A 12,522-nucleotide genomic window follows, 5' to 3' on the forward strand; every position below is an offset into this window, starting at 1 on the left:
TCATTCACACTATTAACCTCCTCATGGTTTGTGTGAATTATACTCACTCACTTCTGCATGAGTGGAGCAGATGGCTACATCCTGAAGGATCAATAACTCCAATAAATCCATCTCACCTTTCAAGTCTATTCTATTTAACAGCAGTTCCCACACAAAGCCACAATCATTTGTCTCTCAAACACATCCGTTCAGATACCAGTAACCAAACAATTTTATGGGGCTAAAGCCTGTAAAAACATATCTGGCGGAAAATTGGCAAATTGGGATATCAATCTTTCCTGTAGTGTCAGTCATTATGCTGCATGACACACAACTGTTTTTAGTGTCAGCTATGTACACAGTGCAACAAACAAGCCCAGCAATCAATACACTCCCACAATCAGCAGAATACGATCCTGATCTTTATTTCTTACAGGAACACAGAACCTATGTAGTTTTTGTTTCATGCTTTGAAATATCTGAATAGGTATCGAACCTATTCAGATATTTCAAAGAATGAAACAAAAACTGTAATGGATCTGGAACGAACTTTGAACAGAGGTAACTATAGACACAGGTTGAGCAGAACAGTTTCAACGGGGAATTGGAAATGAATGAGATGAGTAGTTGCACAGACACCAGGCACATAATGAAGCCAGGCACATAATGACGCCTGGAACATAATGACGCCAGGCACATAATGACGCCAGGCACATAATGACGCCAGGCACATAGTGACACCAGGCACATAATGAGGCAAGGCACATAATGACGCCAGGCACATAGTGACACCAGGCACATAATGAGGCAAGGCACATAATGACGCCAGGCACATAATGAGGCAAGGCACATAATGACACCAGGCACATAATGACACCAGGCACATAATGACGCCAGGCACATAATGACGCCAGGCACATAATGACGCCAGGCACATAATGACACCAGGCACATAATGACGCCAGGCACATAATGACGCCAGGCACATATAATGATCACAACCGGTGGCAACATGCTCAAAACTTTTCGTTAAGGAGAAAACACGCCTCCAAGGTGTTGGTTGAAAGTGTTAACCCTGTGGGGGCAGGGAACATTCCTAACAAAACTGAAGAGAAATATTTTCTCCAACTTAAAAACTGTCAACAGAACATTTATTAATATTTGTTTAAGATTACTTGTATAAAAGTGTGTTACCACAGTCAAAAGAGAGCTTGTCAAATATATGTGACTAGGAAATATGTACGTATTATACGCTACACATGATACCTTCTAATGGACCATATCTTCAGCCAGCTCTGTGGTCTAATGGTTAGAGTGCCTGACTACTGATCAAGAGATTGTAGGTTCATTCACGTCATCCATAATGAAAGAAATTCAATTCTTGTTTTTTATTTTAGAACATTAGATGTCTGAAACACTCCAAATTTCATCTGCTAGTCAAATCATCAGGTCTCACGAGGATCAAGTAAAACCTCCTACCCAGTCTGACTAGGAACACGTAAAACTTCTTACCCAGTCTCACTAGGAACACGTAAAACTTCTTACCCAGTCTCGCTAGGAACACATAAAACCTTGTACCCAGTCTCACTAGGAACACGTAAAACCTTGTACCCAGTCTTACAAGGAAAAGTAAAACCTCCTACCCGGTCTTACAAGGAAAAGTAAAACCTCCTACCCGGTCTTACAATGAACAGGTAAAACCTCCTTAGAGGTTGTTATGAAGAAACCAGTATTCGTGATAGGGTTAAAAGGTGACAGTGTAACATCCTCACTTATCCAGGGTATCACATCATAATTGAGGATGACATGGAACCTACTTCTGCGTACAGTCTCACACTGCTGATACATTTATACTTGTTGTGTTTACATCATACTCTGTCAAACACTGTAAGAAATTCCACATTTACACTGCTGTGCAATGTCCTACCTATAAACCTTTTTCTACCTATGACCAAGCTATTCATTCACATTCACTGTGTTCCCAGCATATGTCTCATTAGTTTTAGGTACCTGAAGTATGAAAACCCTGAACACACAGTGAGTGAGTGAGCTTTTAACAGTATTCCAGTTATATCACAACATGTCATCTTTGTGTGGGAGGATAGCCCAAAGTGATGCAGGTCTCAGACGTTTTAAGATACTACTTTGCTGAAACCCATGAGCATGGATATGGTGCTGACAAACCTAGAAACAAAATTGTGGTGAACCAGGATTCCAACACACATTCATATAGGTTTTTAGGGTGCCCAAGGGACACAACTCTGCACAGAAAATTGCTGGGCCTCGGACAAATGGGCCACCTGGGCCCCTAAACACACACACAGTAGGTTTCTCTGCTTCGCATGCGGCACCTAGTAAGACCTTGACCTTGACGGGGACATGAGATCGAAGACAGTTCCTTCAGGCTTTGATGAAAAGAAATAATTTCTTGCAAACTATCGGCTAACCCCTTCTCAAGGGAAAAAGACCAAAATGAAAACACACAGTGTCGATAGAGTATTAGTTAGTGCGTGCAGATTAAGACAATATCTGTTTTGCAATCATCAGTTAATATGTTAATACATCTGACTAAGGGTGTGCCGTATTTCAGAAGAGGACACAATTTTTAAATGTTCAAATGTTTTGGCTAACTACTTTATTTTGAGGTCAAATTAAAAATAAGCATATAGTTTAAAAAAAATAATTTCAAATGGAATAAAAATGTTTGGGTAGGTTACTTAAGTGTGAAAAGATTTATGGTAATTCTCTGGACAATGTAGGATATATACTAATATTAAAGTAACATGTCAATCAGGGCTGGGACGGGTAACTCGGGTACTCAGGTCGAGTTTGTACTGAGTAGGACCTGGGTACCCACACGACTGCAAGGACCCGTGGTTAGGCACGTGATATATTGTGTAATGTCAAACATTCATAGTTACTCCATGGTCACACTACAAGGCACTAATGGTCGCATTTCTTTCTGACTATGCAAGCATTCGTTCTAACTTTCATATGATTGAATAAAGATAAAGCTTCAGTCAATTTCAGTGTATGCAGGACCAGATCGTTTCATATTGGTAAAACAGGCTCTGGTAAAACAATTCCCAAGCGGACATTTTGTACCCAACTCTTCAGGCCTACAGTGGGTACACGGGTAGGGTCAGATAATCGGGGGTTGGGTACCCAAGTAGGGTCGGGTAATTGAGGGGTAGGGTTGGGTACCCGGGTAAGGTAGGGTAATAGGGGCTCGGATACCCAGGTCGTAAATTTGGACTCGTCCCAGTTCCAATGTCCATGTATTTACATCTGGGAGAGGTGTCCTGTGTACTAAGTGTTTGAGGGGCGGTCAGGTAGCCTAGTGGTTAAAGCGTTCGCTCGTCCCGCCTAAGACGCGAGTTTGATTCCCGACATGTGTACAATGTGTGAAGCCCATTTCTGGTGTCCCCTGTGATATTGCTGGAATATTGCTAAAAGTGTCGTAAAACCATACTCGCCATACTAAGTGTTTGCAGTGACACTACATTTAAATCACATGATCAATTATTATTTGTTACTTCTTGTTCAACTTTTGTAGTTGCATACATATTCCTCACATCCATCACAGGTAGAATGGCAAATAGAAATATATTGATAGAAATAAATTTTAAAAATCCTTTCCACTTAATTATAATATCCTACTGTTAATAAACTTTTTAATTCTGCCGTATATCCCACACATCAGCTGTCGACATAAGGTAATTTTGTACAACAATTACACTCCTCCACGAATCAGTGCACCTGACACAATGCCTCACCTGGCCTACATCGTTACAGGTGTTAGAGAAGGTGTACAGGTATGTTATTGACTAGACAGCTGAGATACAGTTGATCCCAATATCCCAGGGCAAAACCAAGGCTATTATCTCATAACAGGAATATGTACATTTAATATCGACCTGCTTGGAGGTCTGTGCTCTGCTCTACTTATCATAACAATGTTTGTAGACAATGAATTGAACTGTATGTGCCCTTGATTATACAACACCTATGACACGCCCTCTGGATAACATTTAGCATGATTACTGAAGCAAAACAACATCATCACATTTTATTATCAGGATCAAGTTGACATCCCATTTGTATAAAACGTGATAAATATGTAATAAATCATGTGAATTAATATATTTTTTTCAATAGTGAGTGAATGAGTATGGTTTTACACTGGTTTTAGCAATATCCCAGCAATATCACGGCGGGGGACACCAGAAAATGGGCTTCACACAGTATACCCATGTCGGGAATTGAACCCGGGTCTTCAGCGTGACGAGAGAATGCTTTAACCACTAGGTTATCTGACCGCCCCTTTTTTTCAATAAATGAAATTCAGGACAATCTATTCATAATGATCATGATGACAGGAGAAAATAGTATACAGGAGCCAATTCTGCTTCACAAAAAAACCATACATTTTTTTATACATTATACTTGTTATTATCGACCAAATATAAAAAATTATAGACAAAATTATAACAAATAAATATAATTCTTCAAATACCTTCAACTTGTGAACGTCGTGATCAACATGTCGCCACAATGCTGTGTGAATATACGGTTGAATGACTAACATAACAAGGCAACAAACTGCTTGTGATTAGAACCATTATGGAAGCAAATTATTTTTAACATATTCTTATACAGAATTTGTTTTCGATAATAGCATCATTGGCATGATTAATACATATGAATTCTCATTACCATATAATTACAAAATTGCTTCCTAGGGCTTGTCACTATAATATCTATTAAAATGAGTGAGTGAGTGAGTGGGTGAGTGAAAATGGCATTACCTCCCTTGAGCATTCTTTCAACTATAGTGAGTGAGTTGGGTTTAACACCGCTTTTAACAGTATTCTAGTTATATCACGGCGTGTCAGCTTAATGTGGGAGGAAAGCCCAAAGTGATACAGGTCTCAGCTGTTTACCACTTCGGTGAAACCCACGAGCACGGGTATGGTGCTGACAAACCTAGAATTTGAACAGCGAACAGCTCCGCTGCCAATTAAATGTTTTCCTTGTGCATGTTGTGGGGATTCCTGGTTGGAATAGATCCCCAGTAACCTATGAGGTTGTACGAGATGACCAAATGGAAGACATTGCTTCCTTGGTTGATGGCGTGTCGTGCCGTCATTGTTGATCGCTGCTCACAATGTCAATCAATGGATTGTCTGGTCCAGACTTGATTATCTACAAGCAGCTGTCAAATAGCTGTAATATTGCTGAGTGAGGCATTAGAAAACAAACAAAATTAAATAATGAAGAACATACACATATTGGAAATGTAATTTAATATGAGTTTACTGGTAATGATTTTTATAGAGATTTATAGAGTTATAACAATATATCTTTTTAAGTGCGAAAAGCAATTTTGCCTTCTTTAATGTCAGAATGTTTGTGTTGTACAACCTGCATGTTATCAACATAATATACACACCACCAAAAGAAACGCCTACCATAGAACATATAGAGAAGTATGTATGCAAAGATGAGATGTTTCCAATGTGTACCACTTAATAAGAAAACCTTTCCCCTCACATCAAGTGTCGACAACTCACAGCTCACCATTCCCCACACATCAAGTGTCACCCGACTAACTCACACCTCACCATTCCCCTCATATCAAGTGTCACCCACTCACAGCTCACCATTCCCCTCATATCAAGTGTCACCAACTCACAGCTCACCATTCCCCTCATATCAAGTGTCACCAACTCACTCACACCTCACCATTCCCCTCACATCAAGTGTCACCAACTCACAGCTCACCATTCCCCTCACATCAAGTGTCACCCACTCACAGCTCACCATTCCCCACACATCAAGTGTCACCCGACTCACTCACACCTCACCATTCTCCTCACATCAAGTGTCACCCACTCACAGCTCACCATTCCCCTCATATCAAGTGTCACCCACTCACACCTCACCATTCCCCACACATCAAGTGTCACCAACTCACAGCTCACCATTCCCCTCATATCAAGTGTCACCCACTCACACCTCACCATTCCCCACACATCAAGTGTCACCCACTCACAGCTCACCATTCCCCTCATATCAAGTGTCACCCACTCACACCTCACCATTCCCCACACATCAAGTGTCACCCACTCACAGCTCACCATTCCCCTCATATCAAGTGTCACCCACTCACACCTCACCATTCCCCACACATCAAGTGTCACCCGACTAACTCACACCTCACCATTCCCCTCATATCAAGTGTCACCCACTCACAGCTCACCATTCCCCTCATATCAAGTGTCACCAACTCACAGCTCACCATTCCCCTCATATCAAGTGTCACCAACTCACTCACACCTCACCATTCCCCTCACATCAAGTGTCACCAACTCACAGCTCACCATTCCCCTCACATCAAGTGTCACCCACTCACAGCTCACCATTCCCCACACATCAAGTGTCACCCGACTCACTCACACCTCACCATTCTCCTCACATCAAGTGTCACCCACTCACAGCTCACCATTCCCCTCATATCAAGTGTCACCCACTCACACCTCACCATTCCCCACACATCAAGTGTCACCAACTCACAGCTCACCATTCCCCTCATATCAAGTGTCACCCACTCACACCTCACCATTCCCCACACATCAAGTGTCACCCACTCACAGCTCACCATTCCCCTCATATCAAGTGTCACCCACTCACACCTCACCATTCCCCACACATCAAGTGTCACCCACTCACAGCTCACCATTCCCCTCATATCAAGTGTCACCCACTCACACCTCACCATTCCCCACACATCAAGTGTCACCCAACCCACTCACACCTCACCATTCCCCTCATATCAAGTGTCACCCACTCACACCTCACCATTCCCCACACATCAAGTGTCACCCACTCACAGCTCACCATTCCCCTCATATCAAGTGTCACCCACTCACACCTCACCATTCCCCTCACATCAAGTGTCACCCAACCCACTCACAGCTCACCATTCCCCTCATATCAAGTGTCACCCAACCCACTCACAGCTCACCATTCCCCACACATCAAGTGTCACCCACTCACAGCTCACCATTCTCCTCACATCAAGTGTCACCCAACTCACAGCTCACCATTCCCCATACATCAAGTGTCACCCACTCACAGCTCACCATTCCCCTCACATCAAGTGTCACCCAACTCACACCTCACCATTCCCCTCACATCAAGTGTCACCCAACTCACACCTCACCAGTCCCCTTACATCAAGTGTCACCCAACTCACACCTCACCATTCCCTCACATCAAGTGTCACCCAACTCACACCTCACCATTCCCCTCACATCAAGTGTTACCCACTCACACCTCACCATTCCCCACACATCAAGTGTCACCAACTCACAGCTCACCATTCCCCTCACATCAAGTGTCACCCACTCACAGCTCACCATTCCCCTTACATCAAGTGTCACCCAACTCACATCTCACCATTCCCCACACATCAAGTGTCACCCACTCACAGCTCACCATTCCCCACACATCAAGTGTCACCCACTCACAGCTCACCATTCCCCTCACATCAAGTGTCACCCACTCACAACTCACCATTCCCCTTACATCAAGTGTCACCCAACCCACTCACAGCTCACCATTCCCCTCACATGAGAGTACAACCCAACCCATTCAAAGGAATGAAGCACCATATAAATTGAACACAAACATTCTCGTAACAGTTTTACAGTACTATGATTAATTGCCAATTAACAGTCAGTTAGTGTAACCAATCATTGTGGTGATGACACAGATGTTTGGCAATGAGCTTGAGGGATACACCCAGCCGATACATTCTTCATGAATGTCACTGGTGCGAACTCTGACACTCTTCATGACAACAGCTGTGACAGTGACAGTACATGTATTGATTTGTTTTCAGCTCAGTGACATTTGACAATTCACTTCATTTATGTCAGTGGAAATATTTCCATAGTAATATTTGAAATAGCACATTCCACAATGGGTAATAGTCGATGTTATCAACAAAACATCATAACAAATTTCATCATTGGTGAATACTGTATGAAATCCATCATCAGACACTAGGCTGCACTGATGGTTTGGGGCATTATGCTTGATACATGGGGCAAGGGCAAGGGGCGAGGGGCAAGGGGCAATGGGCGAGGGTCAAGGTGCAATGGGCGAGGGGTGAGGGTCAAGGTGCAATGGGCGAGGGGTGAGGGTCAAGGTGCAATGGGCGAGGGGTGAGGGTCAAGGTGCAATGGGCGAGGGGTGAGGGTCAAGGTGCAATGGGCGAGGGTCAAGGTGCAAGGGGCGAGGGGTGAGGGTCAAGGTGCAATGAGCGAGGGTCAAGGTGCAAGGGGCGAGGGGTGAGGGTCAAGGTGCAATGAGCGAGGTCAAAGTGTGAGGGGCGAGGGTCAAGGTGCAATGGGCGAGGGGTGAGGGTCAAGGTGCAATGGGCGAGAGTCAAGGTGCAAAGGGCGAGGGTCAAGGTGCAATGGGTGAGGGTCAAGTTGCAAGGGGTGAGGGTCAAGGTGCAAAGGGCGAGGGTCAAGGTGCAATGGGTGAGGGTCAAGTTGCAAGGGGTGAGGGTCAAGGTGCAAAGGGCGAGGGTCAAGTTGCAAGGGGTGGAGTCAAGGTGCAAAGGGCGAGGGTCAAGGTGCAATGGGTGAGGGTCAAGTTGCAAGGGGTGAGGGTCAAGGTGCAAAGGGCGAGGGTCAAGGTACAAGGGGTTTAGGGTCAAGGTACAATGGATGAGGGTCAAGGAGCAAGGGGGAGGGTCAAGGTGCAAAGGGCGAGGGTCAAGGTACAATGGATGAGGGTCAAGGAGCAAGGGGGGAGGGTCAAGGTGCAAAGGGCGAGGGTCAAGGTACAATGGATGAGGGTCAAGGAGCAAAGGGCGAGGGTCAATACAATGGATGAGGGTCAAGGAGCAAGGGGTGAGGGTCAAGGTGCAATGGGCAAGTCAAGGTGCAAGGGATGAGTGTCAAGGTACAATGGATGAGGGTCAAGGAGCAATGGGCGAGGGTCAAGGTACAATGGATGAGGGTCAAGGAGCAAAGGGCGAGGGTCAAGGTACAATGGATGAGGGTCAAGGAGCAAGGGGTGAGGGTCAAGGTGCAATGGGCAAGAGTCAAGGTGCAAGGGATGAGTGTCAAGGTACAATGGATGAGGGTCAAGGAGCAAGGGGTGAGGGTCAAGGTGCAATGGGCAAGAGTCAAGGTGCAAGGGATGAGTGTCAAGGTACAATGGATGAGGGTCAAGGAGCAAGGGGGGAGGGTCAAGGGATTAGTGGCAAGGGGCAAAGGTCAAGGCTCAAGGGTCAATGTGTGAAGAAAAGGGGTGATGTCAAGAGAAAAATAAATTCTACCTGTTGCATCTGTATCATGTATTCTAAGAAGCTTCGCTAAAAGATCAAAGGCAGCAAGTGTACTTTATCCTGCGATAAAGGACACTTTTTGAGTTATGTCATAATGGGCTGATGTCAGGACACTGTTCAAATTACCTCCATATGATCTACGTATCTTTGGTAATATCGTTCTCTCATTACTGTCAAGCAAGATGGCTCATCTATTATCGGTGAAATAGTTTCATTAAACTCGTCCAATATTTGAATAGTATTACCTGGGAAGAAATATGGCAAAATGGTGTGAACCATTCCTCATGCTGATGGGTCCCTTCCACGTGCGTTAACTATAATAATTCAGGGCAAAACTATACTTTATTACACTACACATAGGGGTAGAGCAAACTTTATTTCTTAAACAATGTTTACTGGTCCATGAGATATTTGATTATAGATGCAAGAGTGAATGTAAATGCATCATTCATCATACTTGTACTAGTGCTAGCTCTGACTGAGATACCATGCCACAGCTTAACATGAATACCCCACTCAGTATATACAGTATACTGACTCCGAGCCTACCAGTCCTTGTTTTAGCCCTTAATGCCAAGCGCCAGACAGGGTAACAACAAGTACCATCTTCTAACGTCTTTTGGTATGACACGGCAGGGGGTGAAACACCCGACCTTCCGCTCTCCGGATGGACGCTCTACCACTAGACCACAGAGGAGGTCAGTGGCAATATGCTGTGCAGAGTTGCGTGCCTTGGGCACAACAGAAACCTATGATCGTGAGTTCCATACAAACAATAGTGTTCAGAACCTCCTATTGATGATGATTCATGTGTAAAAGGTGCTCATGCTATTGGGTATGAAAATGAATTGAAATATACTATTTTCTCATGTATATGCAAGGGTGCAAGCTATAGTTAGTTTTGACAGAGAGACCTAGTTACCAGTATATAGAAGCTCATTCTAAATGAGCCAAAATACATGGCTTTAGGTGTTTAAGTGTCTCTATCATTTTTTTGTGTTAGAAAATCTCATGGACATGAACACTGAAATCACGTGGCCCAAAAATGAATAAGAAAGCTAAACATTACTTACAGGTAAAGAAATATCTGGCCTCCAGAGCCTGGAATGTTTTCAAACCACATCATGTAAACCACAGAAACTATAGTTACAATGTTAAAGTCCTTGACATCCGTTTACGAATGAAATCGTGGAAACAGATGAAGCAGATCAGTGGCTGCGTCCAGGGTGTGGATCTACATGTGTGTGTGTGTGTGTGTGTGTGAGGGTGTTACACATGGGCAGTCACACATGACAGAGACACATACAGGACGACTGACACACAATAGCCTAAACACAATACAGAACCTAGGAACACTGGCACAGGAATTCTTTATGCCGACTCTGACTCAGCAGGTCAGGTGATTTGGGAGGCCGGGGCATGGGGTGTACCATGAAAGCACTGTTCAAAATTCAGCCTGAAATTAATGGGGTCGTTGTCAGAATCCGAATATTAAAAGTTACAATATTAGAGGGTCTGTACATTTAAATACTGTTGAAGCACCCGTCTGAAAACAGTGTTTTTCCCAACTGATCTTTATCACATTGTATAATCCTGATCTATCTTAATGATCCGTAACACATTGTCGTCCTGTATTGTCAAATTGATTTTTAACAAATTGTTGTCCTGTATTGTCAAATTGATCTTTAACAAATTGTCGTCCTGTATTGTCAAATTGATTTTTAACACACTGTCGTCCAGTTTTGTCAAATTGATCTTCAACACATTGTTATCCTGTATTGTCAAATTGATCTTTAACAAATTGTCGTCCTGTATTGTCAAATTGATTTTTAACACATTGTCGTCCTGTATTGTCAAATTGATCTTTAACAAATTGTTATCCTGTATTGTCTAATTGATTTTTAACACATTGTCGTCCTGTTTTGTCTAATTGATCTTTAACACATTGTCATCCTGTATTGTCTAATTGATCTTTAACACATTGTCGTCCTGTTTTGTCAAATTGATCTTTAACACACTGTCGTCCTGTATTGTCAAATTGATCTTTTACAAATTGTCGTCCTGTATTGTCTAATTGATTTTTAACACACTGTCGTCCAGTTTTGTCAAATTGATCTTTAACACATTGTCATCCTGTATTGTCTAATTGATCTTTAACACATTGTCGTCCTGTTTTGTCAAATTGATTTTTAACACATTGTCGTCCTGTATTGTCAAATTGATCTTTAACAAATTGTTATCCTGTATTGTCTAATTGATTTTTAACACATTGTCGTCCTGTTTTGTCTAATTGATCTGTAACACATTGTCGTCCTGTTTTGTCAAATTGATCTTTAACACACTGTCGTCCTGTATTGTCAAATTGATCTTTAACAAATTGTCGTCCTGTATTGTCTAATTGATTTTTAACACACTGTCGTCCAGTTTTGTCAAATTGATCTTTAACACATTGTCATCCTGTATTGTCTAATTGATCTTTAACACATTGTCGTCCTGTATTGTCTAATTGATCTTTAACACATTGTTATCCTGTATTGTCTAATTGATCTTTAACACATTGTTATCCTGTATTGTCTAATTGATCTTTAACAAATTGTCGTCCTGTATTGTCTAATTGATCTTTAACACATTGTCATCCTGTATTGTCTAATTGATTTTTAACACATTGTCGTCCAGTTTTGTCAAATTGATCTTTAACACATTGTCATCCTGTATTGTCTAATTGATCTTTAACACACTGTCGTCCAGTTTTGTCAAATTGATCTTTAACACATTGTCATCCTGTATTGTCAAATTGATCTTTAACACACTGTCGTCCTGTTTTGTCAAATTGATTTTTAACACATTGTCGTCCTGTATTGTCAAATTGATCTTTAACAAATTGTCGTCCTGTATTGTCTAATTGATTTTTAACACACTGTCGTCCAGTTTTGTCAAATTGATCTTTAACACATTGTCATCCTGTATTGTCTAATTGATCTTTAACACACTGTCGTTCTGTTTTGTCAAATTGATTTTTAACACACTGTCGTCCAGTTTTGTCAAATTGATCTTTAACACATTGTTATCCTGTATTGTCAAGTTGATTTTTAACAAATTGTCGTCCTGTATTGTCAAATTGATTTTTAACACACTGTCGTCCAGTTTTGTCAAATTGATCTTTAACACATTGTTAT

The 12,522-nt window shown here is 42.3% G+C and overlaps 1 protein-coding gene across 8 annotated transcripts in view; it reads right to left on the reverse strand.

Moving 5' to 3' along the window:
• LOC124116645 (synaptotagmin-like protein 2) overlaps positions 1-12,522 on the reverse strand; it is a 126,848-nt gene that overhangs the window by 97,618 nt on the left and 16,708 nt on the right. Inside the window, exon 1 of one of the 8 annotated variants that reach the window (XM_046478076.2) lies at positions 10,420-10,603. The exons of 6 other annotated variants lie outside the window; for them this stretch is intronic. The gene's annotated coding sequence lies outside the window, so the exon portion shown is untranslated. Of the gene's footprint in view, positions 1-4,495; positions 4,551-10,419; positions 10,604-12,522 lie in introns of those variants that run through there. One more of the 8 variants, XM_046478074.2, reaches the window with a different exon arrangement.

This window comes from Haliotis rufescens, unplaced genomic scaffold (genome assembly GCF_023055435.1).
Source record: "Haliotis rufescens isolate VD_foot unplaced genomic scaffold, xgHalRufe1.0.p SCAF_32, whole genome shotgun sequence".
Taxonomy (NCBI): domain Eukaryota; kingdom Metazoa; phylum Mollusca; class Gastropoda; order Lepetellida; family Haliotidae; genus Haliotis; species Haliotis rufescens.